Source organism: Actinia tenebrosa, unplaced genomic scaffold (assembly GCF_029948245.1).
Source record: "Actinia tenebrosa isolate PJP-AT-01 unplaced genomic scaffold, QUT_ActTen_1.0 PGA_scaffold16__25_contigs__length_10494907, whole genome shotgun sequence".
In the NCBI taxonomy this organism is placed as follows: Eukaryota; Metazoa; Cnidaria; class Anthozoa; order Actiniaria; family Actiniidae; genus Actinia; species Actinia tenebrosa.
In genome coordinates, this window is record NW_028292576.1 from 3996282 (window position 1) to 4012426 (window position 16145).

Below are 16145 nucleotides of genomic sequence, written 5' to 3' on the forward strand. Positions count from 1 at the left end.
AATCACTTTCCAATTTAGGAGCCACACAAACGATCAGCGATTAATTTCAAGCACTATAATTTTCCAAAGATATTGACAGTTCGAATCCGAAAACCACTTTAGGTTGATTAGCGTACTTGAAAAGACTCAAAATATCCTTCAACTTGGAGCACTTGGATACAAGTGCTTTCTTTAAGTGCTTTACCTCAGAAACGACATTTGCAATGTAATAAACATGTTGACATCAGTCTAGCTTTTACTCATCTAACTATTATGCCTTGTTATGCACGACAATGGCAGATATCACCAATATGTTATGATGTAGTCTGCTCAACTTCCTTGCAAACTTTAGCTCGTACAATTTTAGCACCAGTTAATTTTGATATATTATATATTGAAGCAATATCGATTCAAGAGAATTGTTGATATCCCAAAACGTGTACAGAGTTATATCAAAATAAGTTGTTTTTCCTACTTGCTGATTTACGCTTTGGGATCCTTCCCATCTCTCTCCATCTCTTTTAATCCTAAAACAAAACAAACGAGTTGTAAATAATTATCATTTAAGTAGGAATGTTGCCTTTCTGTTATGTGGAAAACTAGAAAAACACCTGAGCAGATAGACAATCAAAATGACTTACAAATTCAGCAGGAGCACACCACGAAGAAACCTCTAAATTTAAGATGTGGCAGTGTTGAGGCGAGTGTTCAAAGCTTCAACCAGTTTCATTTAGTCGCTTTATATATCACCTTGTGTTTTTGTCCTATAATCGTAATTAGATCTAGAATCTCCAAGAACTTCCAAGGCAATGTTGATGCGAGCTTATCTTGATAATGAGAAGTACTCTTGAGGTTCTTAAAGACCGGCCCTTCTTGATTACACAAGCTAATGTCCTTAAAACTGTCCTTGATATTCCTAATGTTTTCCTGACTATTGCGCCTTCAAAACAATGATATATAAAGACTGTTTTTGACTTCTTTATGCGAGGAATACCGTTGGCGATAATACAATCTAATTGAGTACTTTGTCCGAATGAAGACAGCTTTTTTGCACGAAATACTTAGCACAGCAAAAGAGCAGATTTGTAAAGAAGATGTGCTTGAATGTAATAAATCGTTGGTTTCCAAAGTGTTAAATTTTGTTAGCCTCTTTTTAAGATGGTGGTGCTGGCTCTGTTAGACTGCTTACTAGAGTAGAACAAATTAACCTGGACAGGTGGAGTAGAATTGAGGGCGCCAAAATCTCGGAAAGAAGGTCTCTTATTTGTAATCAAACGTAACGAGCTTCCAAATTCTTCAATTGACACCTTCGAGTTTGAATGTTAACAATTGTTTATCAAAAAAGCATTACTTTTCCCCGTAAAAATATATATATTTCCTTTAGTTTTGAAGCCCTAGATATTTTGCACTCGGCGCCTCAATCTAGCCAGGTTTTGTCATATAGCCAAGCAATATTGTACTTATATATATTGTATATATCAACCAATTGGAACAGATGTATTAGATAAACACTTTTGTATTTGCTCGGGGCATTTTCACATCTTTCAAGAAAACCTTTACTGACATCCGCTTCCGATTTTTGGCTGTCATATTTGCATTGCATTTCTTGATTAAAGATGGAATGGATATGGATAAATTCAGGGGAAAAACTCGATAGCTATAGAACTCCGATTCACGAAACGTCCTAAAACATCTTGATATCACATGAGGAAGGAGTATTACATCTCGTAGGTTCTGTGTAGTGTGCTCTCCATCGGGGTTTTTCGAAGTGCTTGAAAGCGGGGATGTACGGTTGTTTTATTAATGATCTTCCGTAGCCAAAATTTCATTAAGATTGACATTATTTTACTAGAGCTTTACGAACTCATGCGAGGTGCAAATAGACTGAAATGAAACTACGAGTACAAAATCGTAGAAATATACCCACATAGATATTTCATTTGTTTTGTAATTTAGTTGCTATAAATGAGAAAAATATAAGTCAAATACAATATACAGATGGGCTTTTTAAAATAAATAGTGTTGGTGGTATCGTAGACGTTGAAGGACAAAAACTAACACCGAAAAAAGGTGACAATTAGTTCGCCTTATCAAACCCGATATATCAAGAATAATAAGACACTGACTTTTAACAGGATTTGTCCGCAACTTCCTAAAAAATATGTGGAAACCAACACCACAAGGAACTACTTCGTATTATACAATTGCAAGAGTCTAAACAGAATATAGATAAATTCTCAGCGAGTTTAAGCTGGCTCAGTTATTCGTCGAAAATAAAATTATTGCTTAATTAAATCAAAATTTAGAGGGAGCTCAAGTGCAATGATAATTGAATGACATCAACGTTGTTTGTAGTTTATTTGGATTGAAATCATTTTTGAAGTGTATTTTGATCAATGTTGAGTGGTTTTTCCCCTCCCCTGTCGTTTGATATGTGAACATGCTTTCTTGTTTTGATTTGAAGCAAAATCGAAGAAGGATTTATAGGTAACAGGGTGGTAATTTTGAACTGAAGTATTAACGAAACTCAGTCACGCACAATTACTCGTTATCAGGTTTTTGTTGAAAACAACATCAAAAAACAAACAATATAAATAAATAAAAGAAAAAATTACGCATCTTGAAAAATAATTGGATTACTGTGTTTTTTGTTTTTTTTTTGTTTTTTGTTTTTTGTTTTTGTTTGTTTGTTGTTGTTTTTTTTTTGTTGTTGTTGTTGTGGTGTTGTTCCTGTCTTCGTTTTCTTTCTTTTTGTGGGTTGCTTCTGCTTTTCTTTTTGTTGTTCCTTTTTCTACTTTTTTTGGCCAAAATTATATACCTAACTTTGGGGTCCAAATCAAGATTATTATTTTTGAAATTAGAATCGAATTTATTTGTAAATAAAGAATAGAATAGAATTTCCTAGAACTTTAAGTGCACAGCTTGTGTTCTTTCTTTCTTTCTTTGGGAGGGAGACGGGGAGGGAGGGAGAGCAGGGAGGGCGGGGAGGGAGGGAGGAGGAGAGGGCGGGGGAGGGATGGAAGGTAGCGGAGAGCAGAACACCGAACGAGTAGGGGAGGGCTGGAGGGAGGGCAAGGGATAGGAGGTCGGGAGCGACGGAGGGAGGGAAAGAGAGAGAGGAGGGAAGGGAGGGAGGGAGGGAAGGAGGGAGGGCGGGCGGGAGGCTTGGAGGAGGAGGAGGGAGGGAGGAGGGAGGAAGGCGGAGAGAGATGGGAGGACCTATCTCTCTATTTCTTTCTTTCTTTCTTTCCTTCTTTCTTTCTTTCTTTCTTTCTTTCTTTCTCTCTCTCTTTCTTTCTTTCTTTCTTTCTTTCTTTCTTTCTTTCATATAAACAACCAACCGCAATGTTTAATTTTTTGTTCTCATACAATGAAAGTCGAAAAGACATTCATTTGGTTACGTAACTAATAAGATAAGATTGTCATCATCAAGAGCGCAAGCCATTCATCTTGGAAGAGCGGATGCACATATGAGGTATTATCAATTAACTTACTTCAAGGACTTGAAGCTTTTATCTATTTAATCGCGCGACTTCAAAACAACATCATATCAAATTGCACAGAGTTTTATAGCTTTAAGGCTCCCTTCATTTACGTTTAGTTCCACCATTTAGTATTAAAATCCAAATCATCGGCCACAAATCGAACTTAAAGTGATTTTTAATCTCAGACATTTTGAGAATATAAAGGATATTTTGCGAATTACCGGATGATTAAATTTCTCGAAAATAAAAATATATATATAAGATTTGCACTGACAGCAGCCATTATAAATACTTGGTATGAGAAAATCAATTTAATTTTATTTATTTCGACTTTTCGTCACTATAAACGATGAACTTCGTTACACGAGAAAAAATAATCACGAGTGTAAGCCGGGGAATCAGTTATTGCACAAACTGAAGTCTAATTTTTAATAGTGAGTTGATAATGAAAACATGTCTTATGGCTTTGATCTATGGCCTAATGAAGAAAAAGCTATAAACATTCTTAGGAGAGGTCGTCCGTCTATAATGGAGAATGTTAGCCAAATGGATGATTTTGAACCCCGCGGGATGTTGGACTTGATGTGTTGGTACATTATTTACATATTTACTGCTTTATACTTTTAATTCTATTTTTCTACGCTCGTTTTTCGTGACTTAAATGTCTCCAATCCAACCCTTGCAATCAACAAGGCACACTTCTTAGATTAATTCTTGCTTCTCAGTAACAAGCTAAGAACATTAACCAATCAAAAGTAGGAAATCCTCGGCCTGCACCAACCAATCACAGCGCTTAGCCGGCATACGAAAGCCCTTTCAGAGTAAAGTGAATTGACGTTTCGCTTTTTAATCGCATTAAACCTGCTCTGAAAGTGAAAGGAAAGGAAAGGAAGAGCTAGGATAAAAACTGATTTTGACAGAAAAAATCTGCTTTTTAGATCTAGTTTATTTTGTCAATCCTTATCTTACTTAATTATCATTTATCAATTATCTATTATCTATTATTATCTATCTATTGTATTATCACCTGCCCTTGGGCGAATCACGAAATAAATAAATAAATAAATAAAATCAAGAATGGGCGTCCACTGCTGCAAGTTGATGCCTCCAATGGCGGTTCAATAAGGGAGATCATTAATGCTATTCTTCATATCTTTCAGCAGAGATGGTAGCAGACACGATGACAACAAATTAAAAGACAACATCTCAAATCGGCGAGTTATCAAAGTAAAGAATGCCGGCAGATCAAGCGCTAAGGACGCAGAAGAGCTTTTTTTAAAGCGATACAATCACAAATCATTTTAAAGCTATTTATAAAGGAAATAGTTTTAAAAACAACACGTTACGTATCATGAAGGCGATCATTTATTTTGGGACTGTGAACTAGATGTTTCTATGAATTACTAAATCAGTTGTTTAGAAAAATCGTATTTTGCTTGATCCATAAAACGACAATCAACGATAATCAAATCAGGGTACGCATAACGTGCTCACAGATCAGGCCCTTTAAAATTGCGGGCTGATCAATTCACCTTTTCGGCGCTAACTTGGATTGTGTTACGGTCACTTAAGAGTTCGGACATTATTCTCGGATTTCCATACAAATTTACCCGGGGGGGGGGGGGGGGAGGTACTACCACCCCAACTTGGGTAGGGGTGTGCCGCCAGGACCTCAAAACCCTGACCCTATCCCAGACCTGAAATTTTGATTTTACATACCCTACCCCAGACTAAAACTAAGAATTGTACACCCTATCCCTGACTAAAAGACAGAAAATACGGTCTTACAATGGGTTGCAATCAATATTTACTAACGTTTAATTGTTTTTGTGCAGGCAGAAAGCGTAGCCTATTCGCCAGACAAAAATGACCAAATCGTTAACCCTATCCCAGACTAAAATGATACTCTATCCCAGACAAAATGTCAAAAAATGATACCCTACCCTAGACCCAAAAGCCGAAAAACCATACCCTATAGGCCGGCACATACCCGTATAGCAAATATAGGGGAGTACCCCCCCCCCCCCCCCCCCGGGCAAATTCACTGACTTTAAAGAGAAAATTTAGGTAAATTTCTTTTGTTAGCTCTCTTAACAGCAGTAAGAAAAGCTTCAATCAAGCTAGAAAAATGATCATTTACTTGTATTTAGAGAACTAACTAAACATGAACCAAGTAAATAGTTCATTTAGAGTTAGTACATTTGTACGGAAATTCGAGAACAATGTCCGAACTTTTTGGTGACCGTAACACAATCTAAAACAATTTATACCCCGTGACGGCTAGCGTCGAAAAGGTGAATTAGGGGGTATTTGCTTAGGTTTGATTGAACAAGCAGATCACATGACCTGTTTTGCGTAATATTTTGCAGTTTTATTTTATAAAGCATAAACAAAACTCGGCGTACTTTCCGGATCGACGGATTGCTTAACTGACAATGCCGATCGTAAGCCAAGAAAGTATATTTTTTATCTAAAAAAATTAAACTTCAAATGTTAATACTTTCACTTCAATGAAAAAAGTTAAACAAATTCTTACTGAATAAAAAAGTATTGTGGGGCTCGAACCTTCGAGGCAAAAGAAATGTTAAAAAATCGATTCAACTTTGCCATACCCCCGAGACATACGCAGAGCTGAGGCGTCGTATGGACTTCGGACCTGACGGCGATTAAATCCTTCTGCCCTTGGGTGTACGAATTACGCAAGAAAATGTTCTAGCCGAAGCATCAGGGGAGAGACCAGCCGGCCCCCAGACCATATCGGCTAATCCCTTGCATCTCTGCCACGCACGGAATCGGTTGAAAAATTGATGCTAAAAAGTCTAGACTATTCGGTGTATTGTTTTCACGGCTATTGTTATTTTGATTCACCTGGAACCGTGGTCCAGTGGGGAAAAAATGGTCTTCCAAGACACTGAGTCAAGCCCGGTTGGGCGAAGTTAGTACCTGGATGGGTGACCTAAACTTTACGACTACTCAAGCTTTTGTTTCTTTTTTCGATTTTCTTTTTCAATTAGAAAATCATATAGAAAATATACCATAGCTTATATATTTTTTCTCCTCAGTGTAACAAATTCTTTTCCGGTTTCTGAACAATTCCTCAGCACCTTCTTCCATTAGTTTCTGTCAAGTCTGCAATCATTTCATTTAATAATGCTTTCGGCGGGGGGAGGGGGAGGGGGGAACAATCGAAACACTTAAAAATTTCACAGGTTGTAGGCAATTTCTAAATATATTACACGCTGACGAGGCTGAGGTTGAGCCGCGGGATATCTGTGAAATGGTCTATTTCTGCAATTCTCGGAATAGAAAGAAAAATTTGCAGTTACATTAAAATTCTAATGAGAAATAGCCGTTGCATTATCATAAGATGAATACTGTTTTTTTTTCCCCTAAGATAGAAATATATGATTCTTAGGGTTTTAAATCCTCGTTTTAAAGACACGACAACATGATTAACCAATCGTTTTCAAAAAAAACTGCCGGTTTATTTCCACATCAATTTATTTATCATTCTCTGTATGAGTCTTGACTTAAAAATTCGATGTATATTTTACAAACTTATAATCGTATAGAGTGCTTTTAGTCTCACTGTTGAATAGGTGACGTCAACTAAATTTGAAACTACGAGTAAACAGCTACTGAGATCAGGGGGAGAAACGATGATACAAATGAATGTCTATTCACTCATTTTCTGGTAAAACAACCCCCCGGATTAGCATGACCGTTATTTGGCGCGCTTTTACTATTTTAGGTGACGTCAACTAAATAGTTATCTAAGTTAGATTTAACAGATCAAAAACAGTTTTCCGTGTTTGACACTCTGATCAAAACACGCTGGATGTTGAGAGAACACGAGAGGAGCATAGGAAACCATGACGCGTAGCGGAGTGGTGTCCAGCTTCTCGAGTGTTCTCCCAACATCCCAAGTGTTTTGATCAGAGTATCAAACACAGAAAACTGTTTTTGATTTGTTTTATAAAATAACAAACGCGCGAAAAGATCGAAAAAAAGCAAAGTCTAAGTAAATTCTCCCTACGTGCCGTCTTATTCAAACTGGCCAATGAGCGCGCGCGATAGATAAAAAATTACGGTAGCGTGTTTTGATACTCTCATCAAACATGGTTTTCGACCAATCATAGCGCGCGTAGTATCCCAATTATTTTATAAAAAATTATCTAACTATTCAACAGTGAGACTAAAAGCACTCTAATCAAATTATCATAACTAAGTTATAACAGGTATAACAGACTTTAGACAGCAGTGTTTAGTAGAACAATTAAAATCTAGACTTTTTCTTTCTTGGTTGCAAAGGTCATTTCTTGTCGTCGGACCCCGCGTTCTCCCTCTTATCAGCTGCAGATTGCATTCTGCTCACATAGCTGCCTTTCTCGGTATGTCCCGGATCCTTTTGGGCCTTCTGGATCCTTGCAACATCATCTTTTGTCGTAAGATTCTTTTTTTCCTTGCTTTTCGCTGTCACCCATTTTGATAGAAAACTAAAACAAAACAAAGGTTTGCATATGATTCGTTTATAGAACAAAGTAAACATAGCTGTATTCTTGGTCCGCCATCATTTTGGTTTCATTGACAAATGAGTTGGTCTTGGCGCCAACTTTGGGGCCTCGTCGTTTGTCATTCTCATCTCAAGTTAAGTGATTCGCGAGTAGTTCTTTCCGAATTTTAAGCAACGAAGAAGAATCCTGATTATGTATCATTAGGAAAGAGAAACGAAAAAAAATCCCTTCATTATGACATTTGCTAATATACTTGGGGCGCACTTCTTTAAAAGCTGAAAAAAGTTCACCCATAAACTTGACAGTGAAAACCGCTCGTCAGGCGTCATAACATCACATAACAGCACAATACCACACCTTTTTCTGATAATATATACTTCCTCAATGAAGCTTTTTCGGAAGCGGTCGTAATTTTCAGTTCAAATCTCTTTCAATGGACTCAGTCACACTTTATCTAACGGTAAACAGATAATATAGCAGTAAAGTGAGTTCAAAAGAGTTCTATTTCACTTGCAATATGTAGAGACGGTCTATTAAATATAGAATCTAAAGATATATGAAACATAAATATGTACCTGGATTTGTAGCTTGTCGACAGATTCGGCTAGTGCAGAGCCAATGGTGATCGATGGTCGAAAGTGCTAAATATATAAGGGTCAATCTTCAAGGGGAATTACCTTGTTTATCTCATAGGGAAAACAGGTAAAACAGGTACGGATGACCAATAACAACCTTCGTGAAAAAATCCCCTAGTCTGTAAACACATTATGTCTATGCAAAGATGTACATGATTGGCCGGTTGAAGTGTCGTATGATTCTTGTCAGTCGCACGCGGTAATGGATTGGGGAAAGACCCCAATTCGATATGCATAATATGTTGTTTGCATCACAGAAAAATTGATACAAAGATTCAGGAATTAAAATCCCCCAATTTGATATGCATGATAAATTGTTAGTGCCACTACGCAGATGTTTCGTGATAGACTTACGACCAGATATTTTAGAATCCATAAAAAAGAATAAAACACTTGGCTTCAAAATTGACCAAATATGGAGTGCCCCAAAAATCGCAAATTTGGTGGAAATGGCTAATAACAGTTATTTTCAGTTTCCCTAATTGCGATTGAAATTTAAAAATTTTTTAAAGTCGTTTGAAAAAAGTAGTTACTCAGTAATTTCTTGGCTTTTTGAATCCAAGTTTTTATTCTTTTTTATGGATTCTAAAATGTCTGGTATTCATATCAATCGTAAGTCTATCACGAAACATCTGCGTAGTGGCACTAACAATTTATCATGCATATCAAATTGGGGGATTTTAATTCCTGAATCTTTGTAACAATTTTTCTGTGATGCAAACAACATATCGTGCATATCGATTGGGGTCTTTCCCCGAATCTTTATATCCTTAGTATGACCCATTACCGCGTGCGACTGACAAGAATCATACGACACTTTAACCGGCCAATCATGTACATCTTTGCATAGACATAATGTGTTTACAGACTAGGGGATTTTTTTCACGAAGGTTGTCACTATTGGTCGACTGCTAAACCTGTTTTACCTGTTTTCCCTATGAGATAAACAAGGTGATTTCCCTTGAAGATTGATCCTTATATATTTAGGACTTTTGTCCATCGATTCAGTCACCAGTTCTGCACTAGCCGAATCTGTCGACAATCACCAAGAGAACTAGCTACAAACTCAGGTACATATTGCAAGTGAAATAGAACTCTTTTAAACTTTACTGCATTTTTTGTTGTTTTACCGTTGGATAAAGTGTGACGCATTGACTGAGTTGAGGTTAAAGACTATAAGATTTGATCTCAAGAATTAGACTTCCAAGCAGCTCATGACAAACTGCGTTCAAATCGGCAGAAAACGGTGTCGTAGTCGGAGTCAGAAGCGCGTCAGAATTGGGAAAAACCCGAGAAGCCCAGACAGTTTTTCTTGGCATGTGTTTATGAGTTTTTCATCTTATGCATGAGTTCGGCTTCAAGTTTGTCGGACTCCGATTGGGTTCCAAAGCAAGTGAAAATCAATAATATACGCATCCAAATGTTGTGAAGGGCTTTTTTTTGGTTTCTCTTTCCTCGGTAATTATACCATAGCATGCGCACTTTTTTTCGGAGGCTAGAAAATATAAACTCATCTCAATTGAAACTGCTTTGTTTTAGTTTTTCTATCAAAATGGGTGACAGCGAAAAGCAAGGAAAAAAGAATCTTACGACAAAAGAAGATGTTGCAAGGGTTGAAAAGGCTCACAAAGAGAATGACGGTCAAGTGGAGAGAATGAAAGCTGCAGCTGAAAGGAATGAAAAGGCAGCAAAGGAGGAGAGCAATAAATGATCTTTGCAACCAAGAAAGACTAAAATACTATAGATTTTAGCTGATTAAACACTTAGTCTGAAGTCTAAACCTGTTTCATAGCTTAGTCAAGTAATGACAATCCCTTCGTAATGTTTTTGTAAACTAAAAATTCCGTAACTTACTCAACTACTTCTTTTGCCACAATGAAGGAGAGAATAAATGAATAAACTGAGTTTCCCATATAAACTATCTCTTGGTTGTGTCTTTAAAACGGGAAACTTAAGAAGGCCCTAAAGTCATACGAAATATTTGGAGAAAACTTTATTTTTATCATGGACTGAGATATAAAACGGGGATGTAAATCATTGCGAGAGGTTTACTAAGAAAGCGTTTTTGCTCATGAAAAGTTTATGATATTCAAATTGCAATGTTCTAAAAATCTTTCTTTCCGAGAACTGGCTGATTAAAAGCAACGTTGCATCTTTCTATGTACAAGATATTCAAATTGCAATGTTCTGGAAAAAATTTGTTTTCGAGAATTGGCAGACTGATGAAATGCAACGTTGCATTACTTTATGTAGAAGTAATTCAAATTGGAATGTTCTGACAAATCTTTTTTTAAAGTCATACGAAATATTCGGAGAAAACTTTTTTTCCCCCATGGACTGAGATCACAAACGAGGATGTAAATCATCAAGAGAGGTTTACTAAGAAAGTGTTTTTTCTCATGAAAATGCGACGTTGCATCTTTCTATGTGTTTATGATATTCAAATTGGAATTCTACAAATACAGTAAAAACCCGCGAGTAAGAACCTGAAAATTAAGAACCTGTTAGCCTCAAATTTGTCATTTATACCCCCTTTAAACAAGAACCTATTTAGCCTAGAAAATGAAAAATAGGTTCTTATTTTCAAAAACCATCATTTAGTGATGCAGAGCTGGGTTAGAATCCTGTTTGGAAAAATAGGAGCTTGCCATTGCCGTGCAGATAAATCAACTAATGTTCTAGGTTGTTGTTGATGGAGGTGGGGTTGATTGAAAAATAGGCTGATTACCATATTCAGTTTATCTTGTAGCTGAATTTTATTTGTTTTTTTACACAGGAATAAGAATCTATTTAAGAACCTAGATAGCCTAAAATTGTGTTAACTACCATTTAAACAAGAACCTGTTTTGGCTAGCTCTAAAAATGTAGGTTCTTACTCGCGGGTTTTTACTGTATTTCTTTCCGAGAATTGTGAAAGTGAAACGTTTTCCATTTACGAGTTGATGTTAACTGCAAATCTTAGTTTCACGAAACATCTGCGTAGTGGCACTAACAATTTATCATGCATATCAAATTGGGGGATTTTAATTCCTGAATCTTTGTAACAATTTTTCTGTGATGCAAACAACATATCGTGCATATCGATTGGGGTCTTTCCCCGAATCTTTATATCCTTAGTATGACCCATTACCGCGTGCGACTGACAAGAATCATACGACACTTTAACCGGCCAATCATGTACATCTTTGCATAGACATAATGTGTTTACAGACTAGGGGATTTTTTTCACGAAGGTTGTCACTATTGGTCGACTGCTAAACCTGTTTTACCTGTTTTCCCTATGAGATAAACAAGGTGATTTCCCTTGAAGATTGATCCTTATATATTTAGGACTTTTGTCCATCGATTCAGTCACCAGTTCTGCACTAGCCGAATCTGTCGACAATCACCAAGAGAACTAGCTACAAACTCAGGTACATATTGCAAGTGAAATAGAACTCTTTTAAACTTTACTGCATTTTTTGTTGTTTTACCGTTGGATAAAGTGTGACGCATTGACTGAGTTGAGGTTAAAGACTATAAGATTTGATCTCAAGAATTAGACTTCCAAGCAGCTCATGACAAACTGCGTTCAAATCGGCAGAAAACGGTGTCGTAGTCGGAGTCAGAAGCGCGTCAGAATTGGGAAAAACCCGAGAAGCCCAGACAGTTTTTCTTGGCATGTGTTTATGAGTTTTTCATCTTATGCATGAGTTCGGCTTCAAGTTTGTCGGACTCCGATTGGGTTCCAAAGCAAGTGAAAATCAATAATATACGCATCCAAATGTTGTGAAGGGCTTTTTTTGGTTTCTCTTTCCTCGGTAATTATACCATAGCATGCGCACTTTTTTTCGGAGGCTAGAAAATATAAACTCATCTCAATTGAAACTGCTTTGTTTTAGTTTTTCTATCAAAATGGGTGACAGCGAAAAGCAAGGAAAAAAGAATCTTACGACAAAAGAAGATGTTGCAAGGGTTGAAAAGGCTCACAAAGAGAATGACGGTCAAGTGGAGAGAATGAAAGCTGCAGCTGAAAGGAATGAAAAGGCAGCAAAGGAGGAGAGCAATAAATGATCTTTGCAACCAAGAAAGACTAAAATACTATAGATTTTAGCTGATTAAACACTTAGTCTGAAGTCTAAACCTGTTTCATAGCTTAGTCAAGTAATGACAATCCCTTCGTAATGTTTTTGTAAACTAAAAATTCCGTAACTTACTCAACTACTTCTTTTGCCACAATGAAGGAGAGAATAAATGAATAAACTGAGTTTCCCATATAAACTATCTCTTGGTTGTGTCTTTAAAACGGGAAACTTAAGAAGGCCCTAAAGTCATACGAAATATTTGGAGAAAACTTTATTTTTATCATGGACTGAGATATAAAACGGGGATGTAAATCATTGCGAGAGGTTTACTAAGAAAGCGTTTTTGCTCATGAAAAGTTTATGATATTCAAATTGCAATGTTCTAAAAATCTTTCTTTCCGAGAACTGGCTGATTAAAAGCAACGTTGCATCTTTCTATGTACAAGATATTCAAATTGCAATGTTCTGGAAAAAATTTGTTTTCGAGAATTGGCAGACTGATGAAATGCAACGTTGCATTACTTTATGTAGAAGTAATTCAAATTGGAATGTTCTGACAAATCTTTTTTTAAAGTCATACGAAATATTCGGAGAAAACTTTTTTTCCCCCATGGACTGAGATCACAAACGAGGATGTAAATCATCAAGAGAGGTTTACTAAGAAAGTGTTTTTTCTCATGAAAATGCGACGTTGCATCTTTCTATGTGTTTATGATATTCAAATTGGAATTCTACAAATACAGTAAAAACCCGCGAGTAAGAACCTGAAAATTAAGAACCTGTTAGCCTCAAATTTGTCATTTATACCCCCTTTAAACAAGAACCTATTTAGCCTAGAAAATGAAAAATAGGTTCTTATTTTCAAAAACCATCATTTAGTGATGCAGAGCTGGGTTAGAATCCTGTTTGGAAAAATAGGAGCTTGCCATTGCCGTGCAGATAAATCAACTAATGTTCTAGGTTGTTGTTGATGGAGGTGGGGTTGATTGAAAAATAGGCTGATTACCATATTCAGTTTATCTTGTAGCTGAATTTTATTTGTTTTTTTACACAGGAATAAGAATCTATTTAAGAACCTAGATAGCCTAAAATTGTGTTAACTACCATTTAAACAAGAACCTGTTTTGGCTAGCTCTAAAAATGTAGGTTCTTACTCGCGGGTTTTTACTGTATTTCTTTCCGAGAATTGTGAAAGTGAAACGTTTTCCATTTACGAGTTGATGTTAACTGCAAATCTTAGTTTCTTTACAAGAATGTGGCGACGTTGTATTATTTTATTTACAAAGATATAAAAATTGCAATGTTCTAAAAATCTTTCTTTCCGAGAACTGGCTGGTTAAAAGCAACGTTGCATCTTTCTATGTACAAGATATTCAAATTGCAATGTTCTGAAAATTTTCTTTTCGAGAATTGGCAGACTGATGAAATGCAACGTTGCATTACTTTATGTAGAAGTAATTCAAATTGGAATGTTTTGACAAATCTTTCTTTCCGAGAATTGGCAGATTAAATACTGACATCTTTCTTTGTCTACAAGATATTCATTGGAATGCTTTCTGAAATGTTTGTAATAATATTCTAATTGGAATGTTGCAATGTTATGACATATTCAACGTTGCATAAAATTCTTCTCTACCTCACTTCACGTCCAGCCAATCAAATCACTTAAGGAAGATTTTTCCAAGAATCGTGATATTCAATATTTCAATAAATCAGTACCCATCTTGTTCATTGTGCATTCTCAATTCGTCTCTCGTGGAAGAAGATTACGTTGAGAAGTTTTCTTGAACCGTGAAAGCCGTTTAAAAAATATTGGTAAGACTCAGTAATCGTATATACAGCAGTAAACATATTTCTATATAGTTAGGTAGTAATTCTCTAAATTCCCATAATACATTGAATTTGACTAAGGTACTTTTCGGTATACAATTTCATTGTTATTCATTGAACCTTCACACTTCCTTTAGCTATATTTACAGTTTTCATTATACATGATGTTGTCGAGATGACAGCGAAACGTTGTCTTTAACAACTAGTTTTCTTCATGTACTACATAGAAGTTGTCGACGATTTTCTTTGCCTAGTTCACAAACCTCAGCCAGCACCAGCTTTTTTTGAAATAACAATTGCAAATTGTCTGATTTCTTGAGACAAAACTAGAACTGGTACCTGGAATTAAGTAGTTTTCACCAGAAAAATATATTTGAGCGAGCAGGAGATCGAGAGATATGAATGAGAACCGAAGGTATGCAGAACGAAAGTGAAACTGCAACGATGCAATTTTGAAAATCGAGCAAATTGAAGGAGCCATTAATAGACAAGGCTTGTCGATTCAAATAATTTAAAAATTGTTTCAGAAGCATCACTCAGTGTAGCTCACTGTATGTGACGCTAATCAAAACAAACGAATCTGGGAGTATGAAACTGGCTAGGAAGCTTTCAACAATTCCGATCTCTGCGAAACATTCAGACTCTTGTTTTTCATGGACTGTTGATCAGACAGGGGACCGATGTAAATGTCAAGAGGTTTTCTAAGAAAAGCGTTTGTGCTAATGGAATGCGATGCTGCATCTTTCTATGTATTAATTTATGTTATTCAAATTGGAATGTTTGTGCTAATCGGGAATGCGACGCCGCATTGTTATATCTACCTATGTATTCATGTTATTCAAATTGAAATGTTTTGCGAATATTTCTTTTCGAGAATTGTGAAAGTGCAACGTTGCATCAGATATATTTACAGCTTTTGGCGAATAACCTACTTTCTTTAACGAATTTTCTTTTTATAGAATATTGAATTCACTGGATATTTGATTATGAGACAGTCAAGTGAATATGTGTTTGTCTTTTTAGAAGAACAATGGACCCCAAAGGAAGTCAAGGCAGTGGAAAATCTCACACCCCAATGACACAAGCAGCTGCTTCACGCATACAGTCCTCGAATGCCAAGCAACATGGTGGTCAAGTCCAAAGCGGGTCGTTCCCTGCAAGGGCTCAAGCTGCTGCAGCCAGGAATGCCAAGAAATGAGATGCCCTTGTTCATGTCTTGTCCTAGATTCTTAATCCAAAAATACTTACTAAATGTTAAACCTTGTTGAAAGTATTAACAGTTACCTATAAATTAATATCTACTATCTACAATGTAATCGATGAAACCCAGTAAATAAATAGTCTGTCTATAAAGTATCTATTTGTGGTAATTCTATAATATTAAGGAAATCTAGTTATAAAATTTAATGTATTTAGTATTGAGTGTTAGCACAAAGGTGGTTCCTAACAAAGTTAACTTTGTTCCTAATGAGGAGGGTATATAAATATATATATTTCAAGTTATCAAATTTATGACAGGTTTTTCATAAAGGCCATTAATACCATTTTTTTTAAGGACATAAAGATTTTTAAAGATTTTTCTTTCATGGTTTAGATATGCTGCATCTAGGGGGGCTTTTATTTATTTGCACATGGGTG

The 16145-nt window shown here is 36.1% G+C and overlaps 4 long non-coding RNA genes across 5 annotated transcripts; 3 read left to right on the forward strand and 1 right to left on the reverse strand.

Moving 5' to 3' along the window:
* Positions 1 to 6927: 6927 nt before the first annotated feature.
* On the reverse strand, positions 6928 to 8722 carry LOC116293662 (uncharacterized). 2 transcript variants are annotated; one of them, XR_004196834.2, is made up of 3 exons: positions 8554 to 8713; positions 8336 to 8432; positions 6928 to 7960 (listed from the first exon to the last, which is right to left on the reverse strand). It is a non-coding gene; the product is annotated as an uncharacterized LOC116293662 (long non-coding RNA). The 2 variants fall into 2 exon arrangements; XR_004196835.2 differs by lacking the exon at positions 8336 to 8432 and having other exon boundaries at positions 8554 to 8722.
* A 618-nt stretch (positions 8723 to 9340) lies between these two features.
* LOC148910598 (uncharacterized) lies at positions 9341 to 10531 on the forward strand. The gene is made up of 2 exons (XR_016119924.1): positions 9341 to 9683; positions 10153 to 10531. It is a non-coding gene; the product is annotated as an uncharacterized LOC148910598 (long non-coding RNA).
* Positions 10532 to 11683: 1152 nt separating this feature from the next.
* Positions 11684 to 12873, forward strand: LOC116293683 (uncharacterized). The gene is made up of 2 exons (XR_004196837.1): positions 11684 to 12026; positions 12495 to 12873. It is a non-coding gene; the product is annotated as an uncharacterized LOC116293683 (long non-coding RNA).
* Positions 12874 to 14060: 1187 nt separating this feature from the next.
* On the forward strand, positions 14061 to 15863 carry LOC148910599 (uncharacterized). The gene is made up of 2 exons (XR_016119941.1): positions 14061 to 14492; positions 15531 to 15863. It is a non-coding gene; the product is annotated as an uncharacterized LOC148910599 (long non-coding RNA).
* Positions 15864 to 16145: the final 282 nt, after the last annotated feature.